General features: G+C 48.6%; 1 protein-coding gene across 5 annotated transcripts in view; it reads left to right on the top strand.

Annotated features, from left to right (window-relative positions):
- The window catches only part of CUEDC1 (CUE domain containing 1), a 1,101,926-nt gene that overhangs the window by 647,269 nt on the left and 433,607 nt on the right, over nucleotides 1-21,050 (top strand). The window lies entirely within an intron of this gene.

The raw sequence follows: 21,050 nt of genomic DNA, 5'->3' as shown, positions 1-21,050 counted from the left end.
CTCGGCTCCGAAATCGGTTCCGACGCCTTCCACCTCTAAGGACAAATCGGCCCCGAAAACCTCGAGGCCCGTGGATAAGCCGGCTTTGAACGTTTCCAAGCCTAAATATACATCTTTGGCTCCGAAACCAAGAGCCTTGGAACCAAAGGCTAAGCCTAAGGACTCTATCATGCCTCCTAAGGCCAAAGACAATAAAAGTCAACACCAAACCCGCTCGGAACTGAAAAAATCGGCGCCAAAAGCGGTTCTTGAGGAAGAGGAACATATTCATCTGGATCCTGTCGAGACAGAAAAATATTTATATTGATCCAGAACAGGAGATGTCCCCACTGTGCCATATAGAAAGAGGAAGTTAGACACAGCACCTGTTCCTCCAGTGCCTGTAAAGCAGGACTATGCCACATCGCCTATGCATCCTTCTTCTCCTATACTTCCTTCTAACCCACTTCCTCTCCCTAAATCTATAACTCCTCCAATTGAGACTTCTCCACCTCATACACCTCCAGAATGATGATGATGATGATGATGATGATCTAGGGGTAGGGGGTGACACAGATGACCCTTACATGTATCCAACCGACCCACCTGATAGGGAGCACCCTATCCCAACAGATATCCCAGACGTCCCAAGCCCACACACATACCCCTTGAAACCATCTCCCCCCCCCCCCCGAAAATAATATTGGTTCTGGACAGTTGATAAATAGGGCTGCCGTCTATCCTGGTGTCACAATGCACTCAGATGCAGCGGAAGAGGACTTTCTGTTGGATACATTTGAACAGTCCCAAAAGACCGTGCAAATATTGCCAATGATTAAGGGAGTCATTAAACATGCCCCCGAAGTGTTTAAAGATCCTGTACGTGCCAGGATCCTTAACTCTAGAATAGGAAAAAAGTATAGACCTGCCCCTGCAGATCCTGCTTATATTAAGGGACAGCTGCCTTTGGATTCTCTAGTTGTTTCCAATGCTAGAAAGCGCGCTAACTCCCAAACCTCCAGGGAAGCGACACCCCCTGATAAAGAATCCAAATTGCTAGACGCTTCTGGCAAAAGGGTAGCTGCGCAAGCAGCCAATCACTGGCACATAGCCAATACACAGGCACTGCTCGCAAGATATGATAGGGCTCACTCCGACCAGTTAGAAACCGTACTACAACATTTGCCTGACCAATATAAAACACAAGCAAATGATCTCATCCAATAGGGCAAGCTGATTTCAAATGTGTCAATAAAATGTGAACTTGACGCAGCAGGCACTGCCTCTACGCATCCCAGGCTTTAAGTAGGAAGTCCAGACTACTATCCTCAACCAGCAGTTCAACCAACAATAACTTTTTTGCCCGGCTGTGGACACTGCCCTTGAAAAAAATGAAGGAAGACACTGAGACTGCTAAGTCCATGGGAGCTTTACAGTCCCCACAAACACGGTGCTCATTTCGTCACTCCTTCTATAGAGGGGCCTCCAAACACATGGGAGCAGACAACTCATCTTGGTTTGAAGCCGCTACACAAACATCCCCCCAATAGAAGATACTTTAGAGGCGGATACAGAGGAAATAACAATAAAGAAAAAGGTTGAGGTAATAACAACACTCGTACCTCCCCACCACAAAACAGTGACTTCCATCCGCTCCCCCCACACCACATCACTCCAGTCGGGGGGAGATTATCACAGTTCCTATCTGTCTGGAATTCCATCACAACAGACAGGTGGTTGAGACAAATTATCCAGTATGGTTACTGCCTAGAACTTACAGCTACCTCCCCACATATACCACCCAAGCAGCGTCCCATGTCCTCAGAACATCTAAAGCTCCTCAAAAAAAAGGTTCCCTCATTGCTCCAAAAGCACACAATAGAGACTGTTCCCTTACGACATCAAGGAACAGGGGTTTATTCACTGCACTTCCTAATACAGAAGAAAGATGGGACTCTAAGACCAATACTTGATCTCAGGCCCCTCAACCTTTATATGCACTCAGATCATTTTCATATGATCACTCTCCAACAAGTGCTCCCACTGCTGCAAAAAGGCGTCTTACTTGCCACACTAGATCTCAAGGACGCCTACTTCCACATTCCCATACATCCTTCTCACAGAAAGTATCTAAGGTTTGTAGTGGACGGACAACACTATCAGTTCAAAGTCCTTCCATTCGGAGTCACAACTGCACCCAGAGTGTTCACAAAGTGCCTTGCAGTAGTAGCAGCACATCTCGGAAGACAACAGATCCATGTCTTCCCATATCTAGACGACTGGCTAATAAGTCAAGTCATTCAATTGGTGTGTTCAACACACTTATCAAACCATGCCCACATTACACAACTTGGGGTTCACCATCAACTACACCAAGTCGCATCTCCAGCCCTCTCATATACACCAATATCTGGGGGCCACAATAAACACCTCCACAGCTCTAGCATATCCCAGTCCAGCCAGGATAGCCAGCATAAAAGCCCTAGTCACAAAATTTCAATTCCAACACTCTCTCCCAGTCAGAGTGTTCATGTAGCTCATCGGCATGATGGCATCTTGCATTTTTATTGTACCCTATGCAAGACTTCAAATGCGTCCATTACAGGAATGTCTAGCACATCAGTGGAATCGGGCTCAAGGACAACTTACATATCTGGTGTTGGTGTACAGCTGCACACATCGCTCTCTGCAGTGGTGGAACACAAAAAACTTTTCCAAAGGGAAGCCGTTCCTCGAACCTGTTCCACAGATAGTACTCCCAACAGACGTATCACTCACAGGATGGGGACCCATCTCCTCGGACATACAACTCAGGGCAGATGGACCACTCAACAAAAAGTGCTCCTGATCAATCATCTGGAACTACTAGCAATATTCCTAGCACTAAAATCTTTCCAAGTACATGTACAAAACAAAGCTGTCTTGATCCGGACGGACAACATGACAGCCATGTACTACATACAAAAACAAGGAGGCACACATTCTCTGCAACTGTCCCAGCTCGCGCAGAACATTTGGAGATGGGACATCCAACAAAATATATATCTACTGGATGGGGACTCATCTCCTCGGACATACAACTCAGGGCAGATGGACCACTCAACAAAAAGTGCTCCTCATCAATCATCTGGAGCTACTAGCAATATTCCTAGCACTAAAATCTTTCCAAGTACATGTACAAAACAAAGCTGTCTTGATCCGGACGGACAACATGACAGCCATGTACTACATACAAAAACAAGGAGGCACACATTCTCTGCAACTGTCCCAGCTCGCGCAGAACATTTGGAGATGGGACATTCAACAAAATATATATCTACTGGCCGAACACCTTCCAGGAATTCACAATCAGATTGCAGATCTGTTAAGTCGTCAGACACAACAGATTCACGAATGGGAACTACATCCCTAGGTTCTTCTACCATTTTTCCACAAGTGGGGCCAACCAGACATACATCAGTTCGCCACATACGATAACGTAAAATGGCCAACCTTCGCTGCCAGGCTTCCACACCTGTTGTCCAAGGGCAATGCGATATGGATGAACAGGTCAGGCAGTTTTGCTTACGTTTTTCCGCCACTCCCACTGATTCCACTAGTGGGACGCAGGCTCCGACAACAGTCTCTCAAACTAATCTTGGTGGCTCCCACATGGGCACGCCAGACGTGGTTCACAGCTTTATTGGAACTGTCATTAGTTCCGCACCAAAAGTCCCCTTCCCTGCTAACGCAGAACCATGGAGAGATCAGACATCCAGATCCAGACCAGCTGAATCTAGTGATCTGGCTCCTGAAGTCCTAGAGTTCGGTTACCTTACCCTACCACCAGACTGTATGAACATCATTAAAGAAGCCAAACGACCTACTACTAGAGCTTGCTATGCTGCAAATTGGAAAAGATTTGCCATTTACTGCACCAATAATCATATTGATCCACTGGATGCTTCCATCCAGAATATCATTTGCTATCTACTGCATTTGCAAAGATGTAATCTAGCATATTCATCTATACGTTTACATCTAGCAGCTCTCGCTGCTTACTTACAAAACAGGCAGCACTTTTCCCTATTTAGAGTCCCTGCATTTAAAGCCTTTATGGAAGGCCTCAAACGAAAAATTCCTCCTAGGTTACCGCTCTCTCCAGAGTGAAACCTAAATATTCTTACCAGGCTCATGGGACCCCCATTTGAACCTTTACACAAATGCGAACTACAGTTTCTCACATGGAAAGTAGCTTTCCTAGTTGCCATTACCTCTCTTAGAAGAGTAAGTGAGATCCAGGCTTTCACTATACCGGAACTGTTAGAAAGGCGACCCCGGGGGAGGCAGAAGATGTCTGACTGACCACCCCTAGGTCCACCTCTCCGTCAAGAAGTAGCCGAGCGTTACTGAGAGGCCTCCTGGGTGAGGGCCCTCTCCTAGGATCGTACAGCAGAGTAACCACAACACTACAAATGGACACCACACCAGAGGTCGAGTTCGTAAGCTTTATCAGGAAATAAAGGCTGCTGGTTCTCAGCGATATGTACAAGTAGATCGAGGGGTCTTTAAAGTCTCGTAAAAGGGGGTCAGGGTAGCGGGACAGTCTCGGTTGGGGTGTAGGACGGGATACCCTGCGCACAGCTCTCAATCCTCGAGCCGGGGGTTCCGAGAGGTCGAGCCGCGGCAGCGCCAGCAGGCTCTCTAGATGGTTCGGCAAAGGTGGGCCGCGGCAGCGCCAGCAGGCTCTCAAGATGGTTCGGCAAAGGTGGGCCGCGGCAGCGCCAGCAGGCTCTCAAGATGGTTCGGCAAAGGTGGGCCGCGGCAGCGCCATCAGGCTCTCAAGATGGTTCGGCAAAGGTGGGCCGCGGCAGCGCCAGCAGGCTCTCAAGATGGTTCGGCAAAGGTGGGCCGCGGCAGCGCCAGCAGGCTCTCAGGGTATCCTCGGGTTACAGGGACAATGAGTTCTTCTGGTGTCGGCCGTGACAGCGTCAGTAGGGCTTTCCAATCCAGGATACAACTGCCGTCCTACTCCGGGGCTGGCCCAGATATAGGACTGGAGTCCTTTGATGTCCGGACCCTCGCGCCTGGGGGCCAGAGGGGCCGGGAAGATGGTGTCCAGACACCCAGCAGGGGGGTGGAGCCAGCACCCAGGGATGCCGGGGGCGATCGATACCAGGCGTCCGGGGACGGTTGGAGGCCCATCGAAACTCCCCTTCCTCCGGGATCTGTCGAGTGGCCACTCGACCACCTAGGTAGATCTTGGTGCCTCGATGTCGGGGCTTTCGCTGGGGCCTAGGCCGGGGCTGAGGCCGCGTGTTCGTGACGTGGTGGTCCCAAGATGGAGTCGGGCGAGTGTGGTGGCCCGTGGTGGTAACCGGACCGGTAGTGTTGGGGCGTGCGGGATCGGGCGGAAGGGGCCGCCCGGGCTCTGTGGAGGGCCGATGTCGTCCGGGGCACGCCACGCGGGAGGGGTAGGACCACGCCACGAGGCCGGGTCCAACACGCGTCCCCCCCAGCTGAAGGCAGGGGAGAGTCACCCATCTTCTTGGGGATTCTCCTCGCCGAGGCGGAAGAATCGGGACAGGCCGTCAGCATTGGCGTGGTCGTTGCCGGGGCGATGCTCCACAGTGAAGTCCATCCCTTGGAGGGAGATTGACCATCGCAACAGTTTCGGGTTTTCTCCCCGCATCTGCATCAACCACCGTAGAGGCCGGTGGTCGGTCTGGACCCGGAAGTGGGTGCCGAAGAGGTAGGGCCGGAGCTTCTTTAGGGCCCACACGACGGCGAAGGCTTCTCTCTCGATGGTGCTCCATCGCTGTTCTCGGGCCAGCAGCCGCCGGCTGATGAAGGCAACGGGGAGGTCGGCCCCTTCAGGGTTCACTTGGGAGAGGACCGCCCCAATGCCGTGCTCCGAGGCGTCGGTTTGGACCACAAACTCCCGGCTGTAGTCGGGGGCTTGGAGCACAGGGGCGGTGCACATAGCGGTCTTTAGGGTGTCGAAGGCTACCTGGCACTCGGGGGTCCAGTGCATCCTTTGTGGTAGTCTCTTTGAGGTCAGTTCTGTGAGGGGCCCCACAATGCTCCCATAGTTTTTGATGAAGCGCCGATAGTATCCAGTGAGCCCCAGGAAGGCTCGGACGGCGGTCTGGGTGACCGGGGGCTCCCAGGCCTGGATAGCGTCAATCTTTGGCTGGAGGGGAGCCACCTGGCCGCTCCCTACTTGGTGTCCCAGATACGTCACGGACCCTTGTCCTATCTGGCACTTGCTGGCCTTTATGGTCAGTCCGGCCCGACGGAGGGCCGTCAGGACCTCCCGGAGGTGGGTCAGGTGCGCATCCCAGTGGAGGCTGTACACCGCAATGTCGTCTAGGTAGGCGGCGCTGAACTCTTCTAGCCCGGCCAGCACTCTATTCACGAGTCTCTGGAAGGTGGCCGGGGCGTTTTTCATGCCGAAGGGCATCACCTTGAAATGGTAGTGGCCGTCAGGGGTCGAGAAGGCTGATCGCTCTTGCGCTCCAGGTGTGAGGCCGATCTGCCAATACCCGGCCGTGAGATCGAAGGTGCTGAGATACTTCGCAGCCCCCAGGCGATCGATCAGTTCATTCGCCCGGGGGATGGGATGGGCGTCGGTCCTGGTGACGGCATTCAGCCCCCGGTAGTCAACACAGAACCGGAGCTCCGGGGGCGTGCCGGGTGCTTCGGCTTTAGGGACCAGGACAACTGGGCTGGCCCACGGACTGTCGGAGGGTTCGACTACCCCCAGCGCTAGCATCTTGGCCACCTTGGACTGGATGCAGGCCCGCACTCGGTCGGGCACTCGGAAAGCTCGGTGTCTTACAGGCGGGCGGTCTCCGGTGTCTACATTGTGGACACACCACCGGGTGACTCCAGGGGTGAGGGAAAACAGATCTGCAAACTGCCCCAGCAGCTGCCGGCAGTCATGGTGCTGTTCGGGGGTCAGGGTGGAGGAGAGCATGACCCCTTCGATGGAGCCGTCCTTCTCAGTGGTGCTCATGAGATCTGGCAAGGATTCGGAGTCGTCTTCAGCTCCGTCATCGGTCGCTAACAGCAGACTTAGTTCAGTGCGGGCAAAGTGCGGCTTGAGCCGGTTAGCGTGTAGAACCCGGAGGGGGTTCCTGGGGGACTCCATGTCCACCAAGTAAGTGACGGGGCTCTTGCGCTCCACCACCTTGAAGGGCCCCGTCCATTGGTCCTGGAGGGCGCAAGGTTCAACCGGGGACATGACCCAGACCTGCTGGCCCGGCTCGAATTCGATGGACGAGGCGTTCCGGTCATACCAGCGTTTCATCTCCTCCTGACTAGCCTCCAGGTTGGCTTCGGCCAGTTCCCGGAACTTCCGAGTTTGGTTGCGGAGGGTCAGGAGGTACTGGTAGACATCTGGTGGAGCACCTCGGACAGCCGTCTCCCAGCCTTCTTTGACCAGGCTGAGGGGGCCTCGGACCGGGTGCCCATACAATAGTTCGAAGGGGCTGAACCCCAGGGACTTCTGGGGTACTTCGCGATACGCAAACAGGAGGCAAGGCAGCAGAACATCCCATTTGCGCCGTAGTGGCTCCTCTAGGCCCTTGATCATTCCCTTCAGTGTTCGGTTAAACCGCTCCACAAGTCCATTCCCTTGGGGGTGATACGGGGTGGTGAACTTATATGTGACCCCGCACTGTTGCCACAGGGATCGCATATACTTGGAGATAAAGTTTGTGCCCCGATCACTCACGACTTCTCGGGGGAAGCCGACTCTGGAGAAGATCCCCATTAGGGCTCGACCTACTACTGGGGCCGTGATGGTTCGGAGGGGGATGGCTTCCGGATAGTGGGTGGCATGGTCCACCAGAACGAGGATGAAGCGGTGCCCTTGAGAGGTGCGGGGGTCCAGGGGCCCCACGATGTCTATCCCCACTCGCTCGAAGGGGGTGGTGACCACGGGAAAAGGCTGGAGCGGGGCTTTGACTTTCCCCCCGCTCTTCCCGCTGGCTTGACAGGTCGGGCAGGTCCTGCAGTGGTTATGCACATCATTGTGCATTTTCGGCCAGTAGAAATGAGTCACCAGGCGGCTGTAAGTTTTGTCCTGCCCCAGGTGCCCGGCGAGGGGCACATCATGTGCTAAGTTCAAGAGGAAGTCTCTAAATCGGAGGGGAACGACCAGCACCCGGCTGGCCCCTAGTTCGGCAATCTTCTGCTCACTGTAGAGAAGGTCGTTGTCCCAATAGACCCAGTGGGACCCCGCCGGGTCTCCAGCGGCTTGAGTGGCGGCTTGTCGCCGAATTCCCTCGAGGGAGTGACAGGTGCTCTGTTCTTGTCGGAATTGTTCGCGGGTGGGGCCACCCTCTTGGCGCCACTGAGCTAGTTCTGGAAGGTGGCCGAGCTCGGTGATTTCTTCATGGCTGGGCCCCTGGGGGCCGGGTTCAGGGTCGGCGTCCTCGGGGACGGCGGGCGGTGGAGGTGCGGGCCACTCCGGCTCCTCGATAGGGTCTTCCTCCGTTGGGGTGGAGGCCCGGGCGGACATGGAGCGGGTGGTCGCACAGACCCACTCGGGAAGGCCTAGCATCCCCAGATGCTCTCTCCGCTCTACGCCGGCCCAGAGGGAACTTTCCAGGTCGTTCCCGAGGAGGCAGTCCACGGGGGAATCGTCTCGGACAGTCACTTTCAGCATGCCCGACACCCCTCCCCACTCGAAGGGGATGCGGGCCATCTGGCACAAACTCTCAGAGTTGTCCGCCGACCGTACTGGGCACAAGACGTTGGGAAGAATTTGTTCGGAGGTCACCAAGTGGCAGCGGACCGCCGTCACGCTGGCTCCAGTGTCCCGGAGGGCTTCGGCCTGGCGTCCATTGATGGTGACCCATTGGCGGTATTTCTGGGTGTTATCTGGGATCGGGTCTCGGGGGATCATGTCTCGATCACCTAGGCATGCTAAGATCATGGCGGCGGGCTCCCACTCGGCCTGCTCGGTGTCGTCGCCTTCTTCTTCGCCCCCCTCTGCACTCAGGGCGGCGGCCGCGATCTGGCGGCTCGGGGGACCGGTGGTGCCGGGTCGCTGGTTCATCGGGCAGAGAGGGTCGTTCGCATAATGGCCCTGCCGCTGGCATCTGTGGCACGTAACATTCGGGCGGGGCCCGGGTCTTGCTGGGGGGCCCCCCTTCCAACCCAGGGATGGCGACGGGGAGGTAGGGGATGACCCCGTGGGGGTGTCTCGGCCCCTGCTCTGGCCTCCTCCGCCGCCTCGTGGTCGGTGGTTCCCCGGGGATCCCCTGCCGTAGTCTCCCATCGGACTCCGGGGAACTCGGTTGCTCACCCATCTATCCGCCTCGACAGCGAGTTTTCGTGGCTCTGTCAATTTGCTGTCGAGGAGGTGCTGCCGGAGTTCGATGAAGCAGTTATTGGAAAGATGTTCCCATAGGATGAGGTCGACCAACTGCTGGTAGGTGGTGACCTGGCATCCTCTGATCCACCCTTCGAAGGCTCTGCTGTAAAAGTTCACGTACTCCACCCAAGTGGTACTGGGGATTTTTTTACAGTCTCGGAATTGCTGCCGGTACATTTCGGGGGTGAGTCCGTAGCAAGTAAGGAGGGCGGTCTTCATGTGTTCGTACGAGGTCATCTCGGCGTCAGGGAGCTCTAGCAGGGCGTCTCTCCCCTCGTTGATGAACTTTCCCCATAAGCCGGCGCCCCAGTCTTTGAGGGGTACTCGATGGGCGGTCATGGCGACCTCGTAGGCTTTGAACCACTGTTGGATGTCGTCGTTCTTATAGTATTCTTTGACGACCTCCTTGGGTATGTGCACCTTCGTGTCCACCGGCGGGGGTGAGATCTTGCCCCCGGCGGTGCCGGTTTCGTTTGTCTTGGCCTTGATTTCCAGTTCTTTGAGGCCGCGCTCATGCTCGAGCACGAGTTTCTTTTCTTCGAGGTCTCGTTGTCTTCGCCTTTCCTCTAGGTCTCCTTCCAGCCGTAGTTGCTCGAGGGCTAATTTCCTTTCTGCCAGCTGTATCTCTCCTTCTTGTCGGAGTCTGGCGAGCTCCAACTCGTGGAGCCGGTTCCTCTCTCGTTCTCGGGCGTCTCTGTGGGGGAGGCCCGTGTCTAGGTTTGCGGGTCTTTCCCCCGCTGGGTTCGCGTCGGTCTCCGGGCGTCCGTTCGGGCCCGGGTTGTCTTCATTCTGGGGTGGCGCGTTATCGTCGTCCGCCCAGGCTTGCAGGGTTGATTTAAAGTCCTCTTTGGTGTTGAGGCCCGTGGTAGCGATGCCTAGGTCCTTGCAGAATTGTTTTAATTCCTTGTGGCTGTGATCTTCCATCTTTTCTTTCTGGAATTCCGCAGTCGGTCTGGTTTCCTGAGTAGTCATGGTCGCGGTGTGTTTTTCTCGGTAGTGAGTGAATTACTCTCTGTATGATCTGCGTCGGCTCGGATCCCGTCGCCTGCCACCAATGTTAGAAAGGCGACCCCGGGGGAGGCAGAAGATGTCTGACTGACCACCCCTAGGTCCACCTCTCCGTCAAGAAGTAGCCGAGCGTTACTGAGAGGCCTGCTGGGTGAGGGCCCTCTCCTAGGATCGTACAGCAGAGTAACCACAACACTACAAATGGACACCACACCAGAGGTCGAGTTCGTAAGCTTTATCAGGAAATAAAGGCTGCTGGTTCTCAGCGATATGTACAAGTAGATCGAGGGGTCTTTAAAGTCTCGTAAAAGGGGGTCAGGGTAGCGGGACAGTCTCGGTTGGGGTGTAGGACGGGATACCCTGCGCACAGCTCTCAATCCTCGAGCCGGGGGTTCCGAGAGGTCGAGCCGCGGCAGCGCCAGCAGGCTCTCTAGATGGTTCGGCAAAGGTGGGCCGCGGCAGCGCCAGCAGGCTCTCAAGATGGTTCGGCAAAGGTGGGCCGCGGCAGCGCCAGCAGGCTCTCAAGATGGTTCGGCAAAGGTGGGCCGCGGCAGCGCCAGCAGGCTCTCAAGATGGTTCGGCAAAGGTGGGCCGCGGCAGCGCCAGCAGGCTCTCAAGATGGTTCGGCAAAGGTGGGCCGCGGCAGCGCCAGCAGGCTCTCAGGGTATCCTCGGGTTACAGGGACAATGAGTTCTTCTGGTGTCGGCCGTGACAGCGTCAGTAGGGCTTTCCAATCCAGGATACAACTGCCGTCCTACTCCGGGGCTGGCCCAGATATAGGACTGGAGTCCTTTGATGTCCGGACCCTCGCGCCTGGGGACCAGAGGGGTCGGGAAGATGGTGTCCAGACACCCAGCAGGGGGGTGGAGCCAGCACCCAGGGATGCCGGGGGCGATCGATACCAGGCGTCCGGGGACGGTTGGAGGCCCATCGAAACTCCACTTCCTCCGGGATCTGTCGAGTGGCCACTCGACCACCTGGGTAGATCTTGGTGCCTTGATGTCGGGGCTTTCGGTGGGGCCTGGGCCGGGGCTGAGGCCGCGTGTTCGTGACGTGGTGGTCCCAAGATGGAGTCTGGCGAGTGTGGTGGCACGTGGTGGTAACCGGACCGGTAGTGTTGGGGCGTGCAGGATCGGGCGGAAGGGGCCGCCCGGGCTCTGTGGAGGGCCGATGTCGTCCGGGGCCCGCCACGTGGGAGGGGTAGGACCACGCCACGAGGCCGGGTCCAACAGGAGCAAACAAAGAGTATTGTACAGAGTTCCCCAGTGGGAGCTAGTGGTTTAGCTCAGTTAGTCTTTTCTCTCAGTAGTTATGAAGGGATAAGTGCATGGTGTAGACCCTTTTCAGAATATAAGGATACCTCACACAGGTTACCGACAGGACAACAACTGTTGTCCCAGCCGATGGCCGTCCAGCGTCATCATCGGTATCCTGCTCCTACGGCAGGCTGGCGGTGCAATGCCCGTCGGGCAGCAAGGGGAGCTGCACTTTAGTGGAGATCTTTTATTCCGAGCCAACGGGTGTGTGTGTGTGAGGGGCCTATAAAGTGCAATAGTGAGCATGGGGGTGTCCAACAGGAACCATTCTTACAATTACATCGTAACAAAGTGGTCCTCAGAACAAACCCAAAATTCCTTCCTAAAGTCATCTCTCAATTTCATCTTAATCAATCAGTAGAGTTACCAGTGTTTTTTTAAAACCCAGACTCCATAGCAGAGAGAGCTCTACACACCCTAGATGTTAAGAGCCCTACTTTATTAAATTCACAGAACCAAATCCTTTTGCAAAACAAAACAATTGTTTGTAGCTTTCTCCCTACTGCATAAAGGGAATCCCATCTCTAAAGCTGGGATTGCTAGGTGGATCGTTAAATGTATCCAAATATGCTACCAAAAAGCGAAGCACACATTAACAATTCCTCCTAGAACGCACTCCACACGCAAATTAGGAACCTCTGACTTTCTTAGGGAACATTTCCCTAGAAGACCTCTGTAGAGCAGCAACATGGCCTTCAACACACACCTTCACTAAACACTATTGTGTTGACGTGCAAGCCAATCAGCAAGCTTCTGTAGGCCAAGCTGTTCTTAAAACTTTTTCAAACTACTGCAACCGATACAGGTGACCACTGCTAGGGGAGATACTGCTGTATAGTCTATGCTAAGTGTGAGATTTGCAGCTCCTATGCCTCGAACGGAAAATGCTATTTACCAGTATGCATCTGTTCTTGGCATGTAGAGCTGCAGATTCTAACCCGCCTCCCCGGTCCTGCATATGTTTCAGTTCTATCTTAGTTAGATATACACACATGGACATCTTTTCTCTTTCTACTAACTCCATCATTTCCCATTATGGCGAAAAACAATCTAAGGATGGAGTCTATGCCCATGCGCACTATCGTCCAAGGGAGGAGTCCCCTATCTCGTAACTACAAAGACTTCTTTCAAGACAACAACAACCTGCAAGCATCCGAGCCCAACACCAGATGGCGATCTAATGCTAAGTGTGATAATCTGCAGCTCTACAAAACAATGGACCACTGCAATTTAATCCAGGGGTCCTGGGGGATTTAAGAGGATGTATGGAGTATGTCCTTCCAGCAAATACGTTACAACAAAAAATACTCCAAAAGCAACCTATTAGAAGAACAGGTTGTTCAAGTTTAGGAATTGCACATAGGAAAAAAGGGGGTTGGACCTGTGTGCTCGGTGGGATTAAACACTAACTCACTAGGGATGTGTTTAATATGCTAACCATATCTGTGTGTATGGATTTTTATGGTCCTATGACCCTAGTGAAGTGCACTTTACTTGGGTCATAGGACCATAAAAATCCTAACAGACCCTAATTTTACTTATTTTTTAATAACCCAACCAGACCCATGAATAAAGGGATACCAGGGGTCTGATTGAGGTATTTTATGTATACCCTTTTGCCTTCTTTATCATAAGAGCTTCCCAACACTGTGGTTGAGCCCACCCCGACCTGTAGGAGTCTGGGTGACCCAATGATGAAACATGACACCACTAGGGTGTGTGAGGGTAACTAAAAAAAACTAGTGTTGCCCCCCCCTCCATACACACAGATATGGTTAGCATTTTAAACACATCCCTAGTGAGTTAGTGTTTAATCCCACCGAGCACACAGGTCCAAGCCCCTTTTTTCCTATGTGCAATTCCTAAACTTGAACAACCTTTTCTTCTAATAGGTTGCTTTTGGAGTATTTTGTGTTGTAAAATAATCTGCAGCTCTACATGCCAAGAACAGATGCATACTGGTAAGTAGCATTTTCCTTATTTCAACAAGTGCGCCCTCTTGCTTAGCACATCTAAAACAATCACACAGAATACGATTAAAATAGTACAAAATCCCCTCCCCTCTTCTATCCCTCCGCTATCCTTTTCACTCCAACTAATCCCACATGTCCACAACTCAAATTCATATGATGTTTCCCTGTACTAATTCCCCACTAATCCTGTTTGGGTTCTAAGGTAGCATGCTACTCGCCTTAAAGCACTACGACACCTTATCAGGGGTAGCATGCACTATATAAATTCAATTGCATGTTGCATTTCTACCATGGTTAAAATGTAATCTAAAAACATAACACCCTGAGATATACTTATGCGCGTTACTCTAGGAGAGCATAGAGTAGCATAACTTGAGTTTATTAGGGCAAATCTATGCACTGCTTATCTGTTTACAGCCAAACGCTGTAATTATCAGGCATCAGGGAGGCCATGTTCCCTGTGAAAGGCATAAGCATTGCATCAGCAACAGCTCCACCTGGACGCAGGCTCAATATCAGCCTACAGTAGAAAGTGGCAGTCGAGATCTTCTCTGGCAGTGCCTTGCGTGATAATCTGGGGCGAAGAACCTCTCCTGACAAGTGATCAGGTGGCAGTTCTTTTATATATCTCTTCTAAGATGGAATTTCCAACATCCTCTTAGAAATGTCTGGTATAGCCAATGAGTACCAAGATGCCTAGTCTAGGGTGCGTTCTTATAAATTTAAGAATGTAGTGTTTTGGCTATCGTCCTTGTTTGCCCTTGAAATAGTGATAACAAGGCAATTGTTCCAGACTAATGCCACATCAGGGATCTTGTTGATGTCTGTTTGAGTGACTTGACACTTTCACAGGTTCTTGGAAAGATGAGGACAAACAACATCTGTGTCAATGGCAGACATGTTCATAAATCTGTAGAAATACAGCAAATAAAGACTTGTGCTACTTAAGATGCTGTAGGACCTAATAGCCATTACGTCAGTGCGTAATGTGAAACTTAAGTGCAGAGCAAAAATGGGACATGTATTTGGACACACACTCTCACACTCACACACTCACACACACTCACACACACACACACACACACACACACACACACACACACACACACACACACACACACACACACACACACACACACACACACACACACACACACACACACACACACACACACACACACACACACACACACACACACACACACACACACACACACACACACACACACACACACACACACACACACACACACACACACACACACACACACACACACACACACACACACACACACACACACACACACACACACACACACACACACACACACACACACACATACATGTTTATATCACTCTATGAAGACCAGTGAAAAAAACCTACATTATGAGGGCCACCCTTTCTGATCATCAGAGAATCAAAATGATCATACATTTTATGTTTATACTTTAATGACAGTATGAAAGTTATATCAGATTTTCAAAAAACGATTATGGGAATAGTTTTGAGACTTTCTGACATAACCCCCTTATGAGGACCGCACATGTCCCGTATCCAAGAGTTATGAAGACCATTTTTACACACTACATAAAGACAGCAAACAGCTTTACGAGGACCGGTGTGTGTTTTTTTACAAGTCTGTTTATGAGGACCAGATTATATTTTACATATAGTGTCTTCCTATTTGGTATAGTATATATTTGTCAAAAAAACAGTCTTTATTTGGATCCCTTTCGTATGTGACTGACAATTTATTACAGAATACATATGCATTTAGCAAACACTGCTTTCTTATTTCATCCAGCGAATATTTAACTGACCATACTGGATTTAAAATAGTGTATTATTTAGACAATACCTTTAAAAAATAGTTCCTAACTGCTAAATATCCATCTTTTCACTGTGTTTCCCTTTGAATTTGTGTAGTTCTGCATCCTCAATTCAGTTGGTATTTTGAACATTTGCGAAGTGAAGAGCTGCTTTTCAGTTTCCAGCCACATGTGCTATTTTCTTAAAGTAGTAAAAAATGTAGGGCCCGGATTAAGCATTGTAGCACTTGTAAAACTGCAGACGGGATCTCCATCTCGTTTGTGAAGGTGTATTCCATTCGTCCAACTCTAATTATGGCATTTGACAATTTGTAAGTAAATTCTGTCCATAAATTGTGAAAATCTGGTTAAACGTCAACTTCAACATAAGAACTTGAGGTCGCTCAGATAAGACCTGGAAGGCAAGAGTAGAGCTGAACCTATTTTGATCTTTAAAATGGGGATACATAGGTGTTTGTCTTTCAGTAGCTATGAGTTTTACACATGTTTAGGTGCCTGATATGTCTGTGCTTCTATTGCCATCATATGGATCATATCTTAGTGTGTGTCAAAAAAGTGTGATCTGTTATCCATCACAACAAGGACCATATGATATTGTGTGTTAAACATATGACCCTATTCTCATAACAATTACCTCACCATTAGGTCTGATGCAAATTTGTGCTGTTATCAATGCTACTGCTATCAAGCATGAATTTCTTTTCTATTCAATAAGGACTATATCACTAGTATATTACAATTGCATGTGGTTTTACCATTCACACTGAGAAACAGATAATATGGCATGCTACAAGATTTTGTTCTTTGATACATCACATTGAGGGCCACATCAAGGTGTTTGTTAGTAATATGAGCATGTGCCTATTCATCACAGAGGACATTTTCATACTGTCAGGGCTCGACAAATCCGAAAAATGGTACTAGTCCTGAAGGTCTGGTGCCATGGAAAATCCCCTCGACCTGACTGCAACCCACTTGACCTCCGTCTCTGAAAACGGAGCAAAAGTGACAAGATAACAAGATTTAAAGGCATCTTTATTGCTCAATCCCTTTGTGAGCAATAAAAATGCCTTCAAATCGTGTTATCTTGTCACTTTTGCTCTGTTTTCAAAGACATAGGACAAAAGTTAGTTTGATTTTCTACTCGCCAGAAAGGGCGAGTAGGACCTAAAAATAGCTCGTCCTCATCCATTCTCACTCGCAAATGCGAGCGGGCGAGTGGATTTGTCGAGTCCTGTGTGTATTGCAGGGTTGTGCATGCTTTAAACATCACCAGGAGAAAAATATTATGGAGTGTGTTACAAGTCAATGCTTGTTAGACCAGTCAGCCTTAGGGTGATCATCCCCAAAGCTTATTGCCTTCACCCCCACTATATTTATGAATTTGCTTTTGTTGGCCTTAGGACTGCTAACCAGTGCTAAAGTGCTTGTTCCCATTCCCTAAAACATGATAAAATTGGGCTACAGACCCCATTGTCACATTTAATTTATTTGCAAGTACCTAGTAAAGTGATATTGCATGTACACCCACAGCCTGTAAATTAAATGCTATTAGTGTCCCTACAGCACTTTTTGAGCCACCCACTTAAGTAGACTTTTTTTAACCTGTCCCTGGTCTGCCACTGCAGCTTGTGGGTGCAATTGTAAACTGCCATTTCCACATGTCAAAATAAACCTTTTACCAAGCATAAACCAATCTGTTGAGTACATATAAGTCACCTAAAGGGTAGGCCCTCAAAAGCACATAGGGCAAGGTGCAGTTTACTTTAAAAAGTTGGACATGTAGTTTTTAATCTGACATGTCCTGGTAGTCACTGTTGCAAGGCCTTCCTCTTTCATAGCATACCATTGGGTACCTTATTACATTTAATAAGTGTTAATTTTTGATTGGGAGCAGGTAGGAAAGTCATGAATGGTATCAGAGTAATTTAAAACCATCTTGAATGGTAAATTCATATTTCAATCCTCAATTTTAAAAATGCCACTTTTTAGAAAGTTGGAAACAAGAAAAAGGTCTGGACGTACATTTTGGAATAAATACATTCATAAATAACCACCTTAGATTCTCAAGTAGTTATATTGTTTTCATTACACTTGTTATTTGTTCATTTATTTGTGGAACAAACAAGATGGATATTTCTTTCATGTCTTAAAGAAGAACAATTAGTACAAACATATATCAACAACACAATGGTAACAGTACTTTGGACATATAACAAATACTTAGGAAATGGCCAAACATGACAAAACAATAGACCAGTCCTTATTTTAACATAAAGAACAATGGCGGCACAATTCAGTTATGTGTTTCACTACATACACCTGCCATAACCAGCGACGCAGTTAAACAGTTACACCAGGCCTAAATGTCCTGTTTGTACTCGGTATGGGTCGGTTGATTGGTGGTGATTATTGCTGGCTGGGTGGGGTCGACACATTTCAGAACCCTATTTGATTTCAGGGTTCTCCTCAGGACCAGGACCTGGTCATTCACATTTGAGGTGAGGGAATTCTCACGGGTGATGATGCCTTATGAACTCAAGGGGTGTGGTCCTTTTTCTCTTGTGTCCAGAAACGACCGCGGCGGTTGCTGGTGCTTCAATATGATATTCACGCTTCAAAATAATTAGATGATGACAGGGGGGACTTGTTAATGGCTTTCAAGCTGTAGCTTTGTGAATGGTTCTCATGGGGGCCTCACATGGTTCTTCTCCTCATGTACGATGTACATCCCATGTGAAGCGTATGATTTCTGGCAGAACCCGTGATGCATTGACATTTTTGTGCAGTGTAATGCCGGCGGTGGGGAACACAAGTATTTCAAGGACTTCCGCATTGTTGGCATACCAGGGAGAGACGAGGCAGCAGAGGAGGACCTCGATCGGGAACTTATAATTGAAGGAGCTGAGCCCTTCATTGAAAGACTCGCGTTCCCCACCGCCGGCATTTCACTGCACAAAAATTTCATAAGGCTGCCTTAAGATGCTTGATAGAGGTAGGACTGTACCCGATTCTGAGTGCACTCCTGACAGAGATTGTTCCCCTTAGGTGCTGATAAGCAGGAGTTGTTTTTGATAGTTTAGTCCATTAAAATGATTATATCACATTTCATATTGCAACATTGTGCGCTATTAAATCCTTTATTGAAAAAGCATCATGAATCACAGCAGGGTCATGGTTGCGGGGCGGCGTGGCGGCTGCGCATGGTGTGCTGGGATGACAGGCATTGGATTTGTTATTTTCGGGTGGCGTTTCTCAATGTACCCGTGTCGAGTATGTGCTTTCCATTAATTATACAAGTTTAGAAACTTAGTAGAACTTAAATGTTTATCTGTTATTAAGATAAATATTTATATATATTTTTGATGACCCTATATATTGTGATCATGTGAAAGCATAAGGTAAATCATGCACTTGTGTTAATTTATTTACGTTGCCTAGACCTATTTATATCAGGCCTTCTTCCAAAGGTTCTGGGCATCGTACAAGGTCCAACAAAGTCTTTTCACTATGTTTACTCATATGTGAGCTTGGTGTTTATAGGTGATAGGGTATAATCACCACGTATGTATTGGCTTTGAGAAAGACCAGTTTGGTTGAAACGCGTCAGCCGAATAAAACTTTCTTTGGAAACCTTAAAAAAAAAAAGAACCAGCAGGGTCACAATCATAATCTTGCCAGTGGTTTGCTCCTGCCCTCTAAAATGACCATAGCTTTGAGTGTTACAGATGTGTTGGTATGTTATATATATGAGCTACTATTATCATACTTTGGATCAAGTCATGTTGTGCATCACAGCAGTTTGATTTTATCCATCACAATGAGGACCGCATGATGTTGTGTGTTACACAACTGAGCTTTTTCCTATCACTGTGATGACCACACGACTAGGTCTGTTGCAAAATTGTGCTAGTACCTAAAGTACTGTTACCAAGAATTAACTTCTTTCCATAACAAATAGGAATATATCTCATTGTATGTAACAAATTAATTTGTGTTTATCAAGTGCAATGAGCGCTAGATGCCATGACAGATTTCAAGATCCCTTGCTTTGATACATCACATTAAGGAGCACATCATGCTATCTGTTACAACATGAGAGATTGTCTATTTATCATAGAAGGCAATTTCATATAGTTTTACATGGATGTGCATGTTTTAAATATTACAAGGAGGGCAATATCATGCAGTGCACTACAACTGCATGTTGGTTTATTTCTTCATTTGTAATTAATCGCAGAGACTTTGTGATGTGCTGGCATACAATAACAAGGCTACCATAGGATTCTTAATAGAAATAGACCAATTCCTCATTACAACTGTATTCATGTGAGATTGGTCCCATCTGGTGTCAATAAATATGATTTGTTTAAGACTTTTAGTCCATCAAACTCATAACGAGATCACCTTGCATGTTTTAACTCTCTGTGATATTACACCACACTCTGATAAAAAAAAAAACTCTTGCGTGTTTTTATCCATCAAAATGAGGACTACATTGTGGTGTGCAATTCAGATGACCATGTGTGTAAATTGTGAGGTTTTATACATTGCAAAAAGGAGCATAGCAAAGCACATGTTACAGTTTTCTTTTGTGTTTCTAACATGTAATAGACACTGCCGCAACTTTACATGTGTATCAAGCATATGAACCTTTCTTATGGACACAGAAAACCATTTCATATTTTGTGTATCACAAGAAGGTGCTCTTTTATGCTTTACAATTACTCCTATATAAAGGTGGCTTATGCTCCTATGTGCACTTATAGGTCAAACTGAGGACCATGTTAAATTGTATGAGACAGGGTTGTGTACCTTTATCTGCCACAATTAATATTGTGGTGCCTATTACAGAGGTTGGCGTTTTTATCTATCACAATGAAGACTGTATCAAGATGTGTGTCACAATTGTGTGTTTTTATCCAACACAATGAGGACCACACTTTGGTTCATTTTAGACATGTGTGCTTCTGCTAACACAGAGTCACATCATGTTGCATTGAACACGTTCATGTTAATGTAGCTTCATTAGAAGTACTACATTAATGCGATTTAGTTTTATTGCACATTCCATTAACAGTAAGCTTCTTTAACATTATGTTGGGTATTAGTAAAGCGTTTTTATCCATCAGAATGAGGACTGTATCAAGATGTGTATAACAACTGTGTGTTTTTATCCAACACAATGAGGACACATTTTGGTGCAGTTTAGACAAGTGGGTTTCTTCTATCACACAGTCACATCATGTTGAATTGAACAAGTTCATGTTAATTTAGCCATCATTAAAAGTACGACATTAATGTGAATTAGTGTTATCACATATTCCTTTAACAGAAAGCTCCTATGACATTATGCTGTGTATTAGTAATGTGTATGATCTTAAGTAACTAAAAGAATCTATATTGTATTGTATCTTGGAAATGTGTGCACTCATCCATCGCAATGAGGGCTCTATACAGGCCTGGTCCCTAGGACATGCATCATCCAGCCAATCGACCATCATAAAAAAGCACAGGTGCTAATGTGCACAGGTATACATTTACACTTGCAAAGAGATGACTAGTGAATGTGAGTAAATA

This window comes from Lissotriton helveticus, chromosome 3_1 (assembly GCF_964261635.1).
Source record: "Lissotriton helveticus chromosome 3_1, aLisHel1.1, whole genome shotgun sequence".
NCBI lineage: Eukaryota > Metazoa > Chordata > Amphibia > Caudata > Salamandridae > Lissotriton > Lissotriton helveticus.
This window is presented reverse-complemented; position numbering and strand designations above follow the sequence as displayed.